This window comes from Astyanax mexicanus, chromosome 20 (assembly GCF_023375975.1).
Source record: "Astyanax mexicanus isolate ESR-SI-001 chromosome 20, AstMex3_surface, whole genome shotgun sequence".
NCBI classification, from domain to species: Eukaryota; Metazoa; Chordata; class Actinopteri; order Characiformes; family Acestrorhamphidae; genus Astyanax; species Astyanax mexicanus.
In genome coordinates, this window is record NC_064427.1 from 35,463,684 (window position 1) to 35,476,936 (window position 13,253).

General features: G+C 36.8%; 1 protein-coding gene across 3 annotated transcripts in view; it reads right to left on the bottom strand.

Moving 5' to 3' along the window:
- Nucleotides 1-13,253, bottom strand: part of erg (ETS transcription factor ERG) — a 102,798-nt gene that overhangs the window by 62,277 nt on the left and 27,268 nt on the right. The window contains exon 1 of one of the 3 annotated variants that reach the window (XM_022681418.2): nucleotides 12,028-12,107. The exons of the other annotated variants lie outside the window; for them this stretch is intronic. The gene's annotated coding sequence lies outside the window, so the exon portion shown is untranslated. Of the gene's footprint in view, nucleotides 1-12,027; nucleotides 12,108-13,253 lie in introns of those variants that run through there. 3 annotated transcript variants of the gene reach the window in all.

Here is a 13,253-nt window from a genome sequence, read left to right on the forward strand (position 1 = left end):
GAACCATATTGGTTGTCTACTTCTACACTGTAAACCCAGAAGTTGTTTGAACTCAAATAAATTACGTCTGTTTTACATAAAAATGGAGATTTCTTAACATTACTCAACTATTTTGGGTTAGATGAACATTTGTGGGCACATATACATTCAAACTGAGATCTTTGAGTTGAACCAACTTATCATGACTGAGTTTAGTCTGGTGCCATTGGCAGCCTCTTTTCCATTGGCTTCTGTCACAATCGATTTGCATACTGGGTGTGTCCCCTAGTTTGTAGCACTCACCATCAGTGTGTAGTGATTCCTCCCAATTAAATGCTTGGTCTCTGTGTTGTAGCTGTAGAACAAGCATCATTTACTGAGCTGCAGTAACTCTGTGTTCTCGCTGTGCTCTCAGTACTTTTCATTCTTTACTGTTTTCTTTCACCTACTTTTCTATAAGTATTAAAAATAGTTGAATGAAACCAGAAAGAAGACTAAAAAAAAGTTCAGGAAAATATACATTTTAAATATATATGTATTTGTTAAGTTCACTGTACTTAAAAATTATATTACATGAACTTAAAATGTATTAGGTAATCGGTTACAACAAAAGTTTTGAATATAGTCAACTTATCGGGTTTTACACTTAAAAAAACAACAACTTGCATTTACAGGCTATTTAAAGTAGAAACAACTCAAGTAAACTGTGTAGATTTAACTATGATTTGAGTACACTTAAATAGCAAGCATAAAGTGAACTTAACTTGAAAATAACAGTTATAATTGCTTAACTTTTTTTAAGCCAACCGGTTTCCTCATTTTTTTTAAAGTAAGATCAACTTATCACATTTTACAGTGTATGAAACTTCATACACTCAAGTATCACAGTATTGTGATATCATTGTTTAGATGGGCATCGTATTGTGATGATATCGTATCGTGAGATGTCCTGTTATTCCTACTTTTAAAAAGTAGTTTCTTTACAATGAAATTAAGCACTTAATGTCTGTTTAAAAAATGTGCGTCCTGTGTCTCTTAACAACACGTTGTGTAAATGTGTGTAAAATGCTGGGACAGATATATGACAGTTATGGTTTTATTAGTTTATGGCAATGATAGAAACACCATTATCCTTATTACAGGTCAATTCAGGAACAATATGAACTAGAATGTAATTCCTATATAATGTTGCTTAATAAATGAATGTTAACGCTTTCTTTCTGTAGAGCCCTCATTTCCCTAATCAAATTAATTAATTATATAGCCAAGACACTAAAATAAAATGTCCCTGAAACACAGATATGACTTTTAGTCACAGTTTCCAAACCTTTTTTAAAATTATTGCATTACTGTTCGGCTGCTATTGACTGCAAAAATTAAATAAATAAATAACTAAATAAATATCGCAGTGTATTTCATGACATTTAATCTGAGTAACACTTAACATTACAAAGCAGTGACTCAATCTGACTGGTGACTGGTGCTAGAAGAAAGACTAGCCTTGAAGGACACACACACACACACACACACGGCGACCCAGACACTCTGGCTCTGTGGAATGATGAACAGTGATAAAAGAATTTTTATATATGTGGGTGAAACAGGAAGTGGTCCACCACTTTTTTCTGCATAACCTGTGTGTGTGTGTTTTTTTCCCTTTTTCTGCCACTCAATCTGACCACAAGGAATCCTCTGTAAACCTGCACCCACTGACACCTAAACAGTGTTGGGAGTAACTGCGTTAAAACTAACGGCGTTACTTTTTTCAGTAACGAGTAATCTAACTAATTACTCTGACTGTAACTATAACGCCGTTACCATTTCCGACACCCCGTTACTGCACGTTACTTTAGCCTCTATGAACTTTTTTTTTGTTGTAACTTTGGTTTGCCCTGGTTAACCCCTCTTCTTTCCGGTGAACTTGAGCTTCTGGTCGCTGTGCCTGTGGTTTGGCGTGGTGAAGTGAGGCACAATTGTGACGGTTTGCTGCTCTAATCAATTCAGTGATTGCCCTGGACAGGCCAAGTTCCGATTTAAGGAAGTTAAGCTCTTTTTAGCTGCTCCGGTTTTTGTGGTGCTGCTGCTTTCTCTTTTGGAGCTTAGATTCTCTGCCCGAACCCGACCTGACCCAAAGACCGTCCCAAAATCGGGCTCCTATTTTTATTTTATATAAAGCTCTGGTGTGATAATCACAATGTTGCTAAATAACCAATTATTATTGTTCACTAAAGCGAACGAAATAGCGAAAACTGAAAGTGAAAAAACATTTGTCTTAACTGAAACTAATAAAAACGGTAATTAAAAGGAAAAAACATAACTATCTCGAACTGTATTTTGTGTTTATAAAACTAACTAAAACGAACTAAAATTACTGAATTTTCGTGTTTAATTTATTTATAAGAGCTGTTGTACAGCGGAGTTGTACAGCGGGCGGTGAAGCCGCAAAATACGACAGAAAACACTGAAAAACTGCAGAACTATGTATGGGATTACAATATGAGCGCAAGGCAGATGAAAGAGAAACAGGAGATTCAGTATGTGAGAACATTTACCTGTGAGTAGCTCATTCCAGAACAAGCAAATATCTCTCTCTCTCTCTCTCTTTCTCTCTCACGTTTATTAGATTGATCTCTCTGATGAGATGTGTGAAAACTAATAAAAACTAGCAAGCCCACCCTAAAAACAAATTAAAACTTACTGAATCAAACTATAATAAAATGAAAAATGTAATCACGTAGCTCTGGGGGCACGTGAACGCCTCCGCGTTTGACTTGCAGCACTGTGTGTAGCTGTTCTTAAAAATCATTTTAATTAAATAATAGTTTTATGCTATGTTTCAGTGTTAATTAACATAATTCTGATTATATTTCACTCATTCAATCAGCCCAAAAACAGAGAGTTTATGGTTTGGGTTGGCTCGGGCTGATAATGACAGTTCATGGTTCGGGCTTGGGCAGAACGTGCACGGGCTCCGGCTGGGTCGGGTCGAATTTTTTGGGCCGATCTAAGCTCTATTCTCTTTTGGTGAAACTGTTATATTAATACCATTTTAACGGTCATTAGATTGTTGTTTTTGTCCATTATTTTGTTTTGTTTATATATACATATTTCCTTTGAGTGTGGCTTGGTTTGTTTAACTCCATCCCCAGACGCGTTTTTCTGTTTTTTCCGTTTTTTTCAGTATTATATGTTTTAGTAATTTTCTTTGGTTCTGTGAAGAATTTCGTTTTTATTTTTTGTAATTCGTTAGATTATATTTTTGTCAACATTTTGGGTTTATTATCGTTTGGTATTTGTCTAATAATAGTAAATACATAATTCATTTCCTTTTTTTTGACGGGCGAATAATAAAAGTAACGCGATAGTTACTTTTACTGGTAACTAGTTACTTTTATAGTGGAGTAACTCCGTTAGTAACTCAGTTACTTTTTTGGAGAAGTAACGAGTAACTATAACTAATTACTTTTTCAAAGTAACGTGCCCAACACTGCACCTAAACCTATGCCCTATTTCTCTATATCACCAGTACCATGTGAAGTTACTGAGCCATGCCACATATATGAAGATGCCCACAATTCCAACAAACACACACACACACACTTACACAAGCTTTCAACATACATAAAGACATACACAATCCTTTGTCAAACCTTGTCAAATTGTACTAGTTTATATGACATTATATGGATTTTCTACATACATCTATGATGAATCGATCAATGAAAATTGTAGTCTACTAATTTTTTCAGTACTTTTCGTACTATTATAAAAAATATTATAACTGAACAATACAAATTGAATTATCGTCATGTCTTAATTTAAAAAATGTTTGCATTGTCAAAAGGTATAAATAGGTATATCTTCTTGAAGAGCAAAATAAATATGGTACACAATTTGACCTTTTTCACACAATTTTCAAATTCACACGAGCACTATTTGGTCTGGTTAAAATGGACTCTGATTTGTCCATACCACTAGTATCTTTCTTGCCCATGTACTTGCCAGACAACTCTGACCAATCAGAAAAGAAAATGTGCTCATGTGGTTTATTAGTGCATATTTTCGTGCATTTAGTTTTGTGCCTGTGTGAAACCAAACCAAACAGAGGGAGAAAACGCTTCAAGTAAACAAACTCATCAACTGATCTGGACCATACAAACCAACTACAGATGTGAAAATGACCTTAAATTTACTCTACAATTGAAAAGTGTTTTTACATTTTAACAGTAAATATATACATAAACAATTGTGAGTTTAATATATTAAATAGTGAGCTTTCTTGTCAGACACACTGTTTTCACATAGCAAAGAAATTATGCCATAAAACAGAGCTATAAAACAGGTAAATTCCAAAAGCCCCCAACTGTTTTGCCTCATTATATTTACACTAAAATATTATCCAGGCTAATATAGAGAAAATAAAAGCAAAATCAAAGAGGCTAAAATGTAATGCTAGTCTGACTGAAAAAGAGCAAAGGTGTGATAAGAAGAAGTTCTGCTGTATCCACTAAGTATCCACACAGCTGAAGGAATAGCTAAACCAGCTAAATGCTAATGCTAGGCTTACTGGAAGAAGGACCAAAGAGCACCACGCAGTGAAAGCAGGTATTAGGCAGGAGCTAGGCTAGAAGCTAACCCAGCTGACTGCCTAAAGAGGACACAGGGAGGACTGCAACAATACCCTGTAAAAAAAACTACATTTTTTTTTCTTTTTGTTTCAAGGATAGTCTAAACAGGCAAAATGCCAATTTTAGGGCAAAAAGCTAACGCAAATGACTGGCTAAAAACGTTTTACCTCAGTAAGTGCACATTATTTCAATAGGAGACGGATAGGAATGCAACAATATCTAGTATGATTATCTACAAAGCAATGTTTTTTTTTCTTACAGGGTTCTTGTAGCATTTTAAAATACTAATTTAATGCTTTTTAAAACCTTTTTAAGACCTCAATAAATATAATTTAAGAACCAAAATGCAGTCATACTTTATTTTATTGGAAATCAAAACAGTATGTTTTCTATTTATTATAATTGTTTTCAATTTTGTTTCATTGTGATGCAGAACAGAGCCAACATAACATGTGTAACTTGTATTAGGTTTAACAACACACTAAATTGCATGTAGGAATTATAAAGAATAATAAAAGAACATGGCTTGCCACTAACATTAGTATATTAGCATGGTAGCTAGCTCTTCACTAACCTTAGTTCTCTCCCCGGTAATGTTAGCTAGCTAAAGTTATTATGTGCTTTCCCACCGATATAAAAAATGTAATATCTAAAGCATATTTACAGTAAATCTAAGACAATTTAAGACTTTTTAAGGACCCGTGGAAACCCTGTCTTACAATGCTTGACTACGCTAGACTAAATTGTGCTAGTGTAAGCTATGCTACATGGCTAAACATAAACCAGCCTGCAAAAGCCTGCAAAAAGAGTGTTCAAATTTATGGTAAAAAACAGGGTTGTAAATAGAGTTTTAAAACAACACCTAAATATTTTTACCCAACAAGGTCCATATAAAATGATGTTTAACCACATGTATTAGGAACAATTTGAAATGTTCAATTAATTTGTGGCATACTACAGTAGTTAACTGTGAAGGTACAATTACCATGCTTGTCCACAACTAACCAAAAATGTACAGTATAGCTTCTTAAAATGAGCATGAAAGTGAAACACCTGTCATTTTAGTGTGGGAGGTTTCATGGCTAAATTGGAGCAGCCTGGTGGTCAATCTTCATTAATTGCACATTGCACCAGTAAGAGCAGAGTGTGAAGGTTCAATTAGCAGGGTAAGAGCACAGTTCTGCTCAAAATATTGCAATGCACACAACAACATTATGGACAAATTGTTGGTGCACGTCTTGCTGGAGCATCTGTGACCAAGACAGCAAGTCTTTGTGATGCATCAAGAGCCACGGTATCCAGGGTAATGTCAGCATACCACCAAGAAGGACCAACCACATCCAACAGGATTAACTGTGGACGCTGTAAGAGGAAGCTGTCTGAAAGGGATTTTCGGGTGCTAACCCGGATTGTATCCAAAAAAAAAAACATAAAACCACGGCTGCCCAAATCACGGCAGAATTCAATGTGCACCTCAACTCTCCTCTCCAGGTGTTTTAGTTTCATTGTCCAACCCCTGTAGATACTACATAATAAATATGTGATATAGTTATCCACCCTAAATGGTATTTTAAAAAAAAAATACACCAAGGTTATCAATTAATATCGCAATCTACAGGTCTGCTGATCATTCTGGAAACCAATTTTCTATATATTTTTTAAATATTTCTACAAATAATGTAAAAGTTTGTCTGGGGCCATTATATGAGAAACTTTTCTGACATCTATTTCTAAAAAACGTTATTTTAAATTATAAATGGGAACGTCTTGCTACAGGAAATCATAGCTTAGAGTGTGTCATGCCATCTGCCCTGAGGACAGCACAAAATTCCTGCATTCTCACGTCAAGAGAGAGTTAGAGACAGAGAGAGAGAGAGAGAGAGAGACAGAGAGAGAGTTTAATATGAAATACAGATACAGAAGCACCTGCTGTCCAGATGAAATGTTCCGGAACAGTAGATGTGCAAAAGGTCCGGTCAGTCCCCGTCCACACCACTTTTGTGTGAGTGCAAAAATAAAGTTCTACTGCAGTTCTTTTCCCTCACTGCCCTTCCTCACAAAAACATTATTTTGTGTGTTTATTCTGTTTATAATGTTATAAACCCCCAATTGTCTGTTCTCATAGAAATATAAGTCGCTAAAAACTTGATTACAGTTTACAAAAAAATTATTTAACCTCCTAAGACCCGGACTTTTGCTTGGTGTGCATTTATAATTTCTCCTAGCTCTTTGGGATTAGTTGGATATAACCAGAGACTGTAAAAAAAGATGGACGCCGTGTCGCCGTTCCCATTCATTAAATGAAAATGAAGCCAAAATCTTCAGCCATGTTGCCGATCCTGATACCCGAGTCTGCGCAGTAAAGGCCAGAGAAGGGAGAAAGACTGTGGAGAGCAGCCTACTCATTTGAATAACCCCGCCCCTGAGGGCTGCCTCGAGGTCACAGGCTGCAGAGTGGAGCGGAGCTGACGATCTGTTATTGGCCCCACCCATAACCAGCCCTTTTACAATAACCACACCTTTTTTGAATAGAGCTGAATAACGTTTTAAAAAACGAATTCTGTGGGGATATAAAAATTTGACAATATAAGCAGAGGTTACACTAGCTGCTGCATTTAAATAATGGAGATAGAATTATAGTATATTGGAAAAAAACGTGATTGAAAGTTGTCTGTTTTGCCATTGAAACCTATGGGGATGGGTGGAGTTACACAGCTTTCTGAAACCGAACAGCAGGGGGCGCCCGACCTGTGGTGGCTTCACTTTTGAGAGACGATGCTCTGTCCAGCTATACACAGTCTATGGATATAACAAATATAAAAACTAAACTTTGTATTTGTAAAATAATCCTTATATTTGAACAGTAGTTTAATTTAACATTTAAAAATTATTCGTGCCATTTGGGATTAGAAAAACCTAATTAGCCCAAAAACTAAATTTCAGCTTTTTATAGTAAGTAAATAAACTACTATGAGAATTTTTGCCTGACACATGTTTCTTTCTGGCCTGGCTGTAGAAACTTTTGACTGGAGAATCTAGTTTTCAATCAATTGAATGTAATGATGTCAAGGGTTAATGTTACAAAAAAATGAAGTATCCTGGTGCAGAAGCAGAAATGTAATGTCCCTATATGAACATAATGATATAGGGTCTCAAGAGGTTAAAGATAGCCTCCAGAATTCTAGAAGAAGTTCTTGTGGACAGCTGAGACTAAGATTTGCCTGTATCTGAGTAATGGCAAGTGTGAAGACAAATAAGAATTGTCCACAATCCAAAAAGTACCACCTAATCTGTGAAACATGGTGGTGGAGGTATCATGGCTTGGGCATGTACGGCCACTGGCGCAATACCTGCAATACCTCCAAATTCTGCATTAAATCTTAAGGTAATTTGTTCCTGAAACATGCAAGAGGTGAAGATGGCTGCATTAGAGGCTTGGCAAACCTTCACCAGAGAAGATACTCAGCACCTAATGATGTCTATGAATCGAATTAAGTCGAGTTTGAATTGAGTTTTCAAGCAGCCATTGCATCCAAAATGTAAAAATGTGGCATCACTAATGTTTGGCTAAATGACATATACATAAGCACTTCATGACAACTGACATAAACACAAAGTACCAGTCAAAAGTTTGGACACGCTTTTCATTATTTAAAAATGTTCTGCATTGTATTTTAAGTCAGTCGTCCAAACCAGGAAAAAAATGTAGGGAATTATTTAGAGAACAAAAAAGTGTTAAACAAACCAAAATATTGTATATTTTAGAAATATATTAGATTTTTCAAAGTAGGCATCTCCTACTTATATGACAGCTTTGCACATCTAGGCATTTTATCAGTTATTTTACCTAATTGAATTGAGTTACTTTATTGAATTTCTTGCCCTCTTAATGTGTTTGAGAGCATCAGTTGTAAAGTAGTGAAGAGGTAGGGTTACAGGTACACAGTGAATAGCTCTATTTGAGTTATGTTCTACTGGTAATCCATATTATGGCAAGAACTATTTAACTAAGTAAAGAAAAAGAACTTTGCAAAAACCTTCAAAAGTGTTATGATGAAACTGGCTCTCACCAGGACTACCTTTATTGCACAGGATAAGTTTCAGAACTTTCCAGCCTCAGAAAACGCAAGTTAACAGCACCCCAGATACTAGTCACCTAAATGCTTCACAGAGTATTTTTAAAACATTTTTAAGTTACTACATAATTCCTTGCGTGTTCGTTCATAGTCTGGATGACTTCAGTATGAATTTACAATGTAGACTAAAAATAATAAATCATTAAATGAGAAGGTGTCTAAACATTTGACTGGTACTGTATAATAATGCTTATTCCAAAAGGCATCAACTGTCATAATAGATTTACGCTGACATTAGGCTGTCATGACATTAGGCTGTCATTTTTCTGTGGTAAAATGCATGATAAGACAACTGACTCAGTATCTCTTATGCTTTTTTGGTATGTCAGGGCGACATAATAAAAATGATAATTAATTAAAGATGACACCTACTAAATAAGGCAGTTGGTAAAACTGAACAAAAGAGGCATTTTCAAGAAGATGGTCTTAAGAAAAAGGAAAAAGGGACACACAAATGTACAGACTGTTGAGTTCTAATTACAGTGTATCAAGTTCATGTATTAAATAAATCTTTTGTAAAATGCCTGGAACAATTTAATCCTATTCAGTTTTCATAACATATATTATATTATGAAGCACTTACAGTAGGTGTAGGTGTCATAAAGCCTTATTAACGGGGCTTTACAGTAAAGTGATATTAGAAAGTTAACTGCAGGCATATTTAGGAAAATGTGTTTTTGTCCTAAACATAATGGAGGCGTTGTATATAATTAAACTAGAGCTGTCAACTTTAAGATGTTAATGCATGCAGTTAATCTGAAAACTTTAACACACTAACTGTTTTAAAATGTACATGAGTCTATTATAGTTTTTTTATTTAGTGATGTAAACTCAGTGTCTACCTCTAAGTTCAAAAAGGAGATTACTTCTTAATTTATGTTGAAATATGGATTATATATAATAACTAACTTTCCCTCTCTCTCTCATCTCTGTGTATATCTCCCTTTCTCTCACACAGACAGTGTGTTACAGTTTGAGTAAGGAGCTGCACTATGATAGTGTTCATTTCCTCAATTAAAGCTTCTATCAGTAAAACAATCTAATGCATCTCAGTAAATGAATGAATGTGAAGGAGAAGTAAGCACAATCCATTACTACAGGGAGAACAGGATTCAACAACCTTCATTTTTTTATTATTAATTTATTTCTATTTTCTATTCTATTTTTTTCTCCCCAATTTACATGGCCAATTACCCAACTCACTCATTAGAACTATCACTAGTGATGCCTCAACACCAGGAGGGTGAAGACCTTTTTTCCAACTGCTGCTGATGAAGCATTGCAAAGTAGCATCACAGCGCACTCGAAGGAAAGCGCAGCGACTCAGTACTGAAACATCAGCTCACAGATGCCTTGTGCTGTGGACATCACCCTTTCTACCCAGAGAGTGCCAGAGAGAGCAAGGCCAACTGTGCTCTCTCAGGGCTCCGGTAGCCGATGGCAAGCTGCATGACCAGGATTTGAACCGCCGATCTGGTCATAGTGGCAGCGCTTAGCCCGCTGGACCACTAGGAGCCCAACAACCTAAAATTTAAGGAGAATCTTTCCTTGTTCCTTTTGCATATTTTGTATCAATATTGTTGATGTTATGATGTTAAAATTCAACAGTCTGTGTTTAAAAAAGGAACAATTAAACAAACATATTTTAATGTAAGTAAATAGCTTACAATGATTATTTTATTTTACAATTAAATATTCATTATTAAAAGTTTCAGTGCTAAGAAGGAAAAGTGTGTTTAATCACGATTAATCACATCAAATTATGCAATTAATTAGCTAATTTTATCAATCCAGAGCCCTAAAATTAATATGACTTAACCTGGACCCACATATGATTGCAGGCAGTTGATAGGTTAAAGCTGCAAATGAAGGTGTACTGGATATTGCCAAAAACTGCATTCTCATCCACACTCAGAACCATTACTGTATTCAAATACACATGGAGTAAATGCAGCTGTTGAGACACAGTTATAAAGCGTTCTTAATGTTTTGGCTTAAACAGATTACAGCAGACTTGAGTAAATCTCCCTCCATCAACCAGAGAATAGTTCATTAGAGCAAGAGACGCATCTTGTGGATTCCTGTAGATTCACACAAATCCCATGTACCATCAGTTTCCAATCTGGCTGCATCTCTCTTAAACACACACACACACACACACACACACACACACACAAAGGCATCAGTGAGAAACACCCGCAAGAGTGCACCATTGCCAACGTTTGAGAACTTAATGCTTTTGCTGTTCAAGTTTTCATACACTGCCGCCAGTGTCTCTATGTTTTTTGTGTGCATGAGCATGTGTGTGTTTGAGTGTGTGTGCGCGTGTGTGAATGTGTGTGTGTGTGTTGGATGCGACAGCATCACTCATAGTGACAGTGGAAATAAACAGTCACTCTAGAGAGTTCAGCTAGGCCTGCAATTCCTACGCCTCATGGAATACACACAGAAACACACACTGATTTAAACACTGCCGTGCCATTACTACTAGAGTCAAAGTCAGAAAATAAACTGTGCTCAAAGACTCCAACACATCCATTCCACACATCACAGAACAACAGGATGACAGAAGAGAAGAGAATGTAAGAGAGGAGAAGAAAAGAGAAGAGAAGAGAAAAGAAGAGAAGGTGAGAGAAGAGAAGAAGATAGAATGAGAGAAGAGGGTGAGAAATGAAGAAGGTGAAATAAGGTGAGAGAAAAGAAAAGAAGACGGCAAGAAAAGCAAGGACAAAAGATGGTGTAAGAAGAGAAGAAGGTGAGAGAAGATAAGATAAGAGAAAAAAGTTGAGAGAAGAGAAAAGAAGAGAAGAGATGGTGAGAAAAAAGAAGGTAAGAGAAGAGAAGAGAAAAAGGTGAGTGAAGAAAGTGCAAGAAGAGAAGAAAGTGAGAGAAGGGAACAGAACAGAAGCTGAGAGAAGGGGAAAAAGAGAAGAAAGTGAGAAAAGAAAAGATGAGAGAATAGAGGAGAAGAAGAGAAATTGAGGAAAGAAATTAGAAAAAGTAATGAGAGGGAAAAAAAACAGAAATGAGACTAGAAAAGAGAGGAGAGAAAATAAGAGATGGCACATCAAGAGACCAAAAAGAATAAACAGATTAATAGCAGAAGACAAGAGAAGAGAAGAGTTGAACAGAAGGGAAGAAAAGAACAGAAGTGCATAAAAAGAGCGAAGAGCAGAGAAGAGAACAGCAAAACCCGAGAATAAAAGAAAAGGGAAGAGCAGTAGAGAAGAACAGTACTGAAGAGCAGAAGATCAATGAAGAGCAGAGAAGAAGAGTATGATTACCGCGGGGAGTGTTGTGTCTGCCCTCTTGCCACGGCGAGCTCATCTGTGCCGGCCTGCCTGCCGCCACTCCGCACATGCTAGCGAGTGTGTGTGTGTGTGTGTGTGTGTGTGTTTCTCAGCGTCTCTGTCACATCTTGGCAGAGGCTCTACAGAGTAACAAACGTCTAGCAGTTGTGCAGGTTTTTTGCACATGCTGAGCACAGCGAACGTGACCAGACCACAAGCCTGTCCCTCTTCACACACACACACGCACTAAAAAAGAACACACACACCATGAAAAAGGGAGGAAAAAAAGGACAAGAAAAGAAAAGGGCCATGGTCTGATCCCAGCGCAAATAAAATTCCTGAATGCCAGATTTCTTGGATGTGCACGCGGGCCGTCTGGCGTGCTCCTTTGGTCGGAATTTGGAGCGTGAGGACGGGGATAAAGTTTAGCTGCTGGCGGTGTGTGCATGTGTGTGTGTGTGTGTTTGTGTGTGTAAGTGTGTTTGTTATTGGGTGTTTGAGTGCGTGTGTTTGTGTGCGTGTCCACGGATAAACCTTCTCATATATTACAAATCTCCACTCCTCTGGTGGAGAGATGCTGAGGCCTCGCAGCAGAAGATGAAAATGAAAGCTGCTCTGCTCTCTCTGCTTCACACTGAAGGTGAAGAGGAAGCTTTCAGCAGTGGGACGAAGAAACAGAGCGGGATTTTAAGATCAGCTTAAAGAGCAGAAGATTAAAGTTCATACTTCAGCTAAGAAGCAAATTTCCCTTAAATGTACAATAAATAGCTTGTCTTTAAAACATCTGTCTAGTATTTTTTTTTCAATATTAATGTTACCTAACAATAGGAGTTACTGAATCATACAGAGTGGCATGTTGTGACTGTACAAGGCGATTTGTGTGCTGTTCTGTAAATTGCAGAAACTACAGCACATCAGTAAAAGGAAAATAATGGATATTGTACTTTTAATTTAGCAGCTGATTTAGCAGCAGACATTCAGCAGCAGTAATTCAATAGCAGTAATTCAGTAGCGGATATTCAGTAGTGGATATTCAGCAGCTGATATTCAGCAGTAGACAATCGGCCACAGATATTTAGCAGCAGATATTCAGCAGCAGAAATTCAGTAGCAGTAATTCAGTAGCGGATATTCAGCAGCAGACATTCAGTAGCAGTAATTCAGCAGCAGACATTCAGCAGCAGACATTCAGTAGCAGTAATTCAGTAGCGGATATTCAGC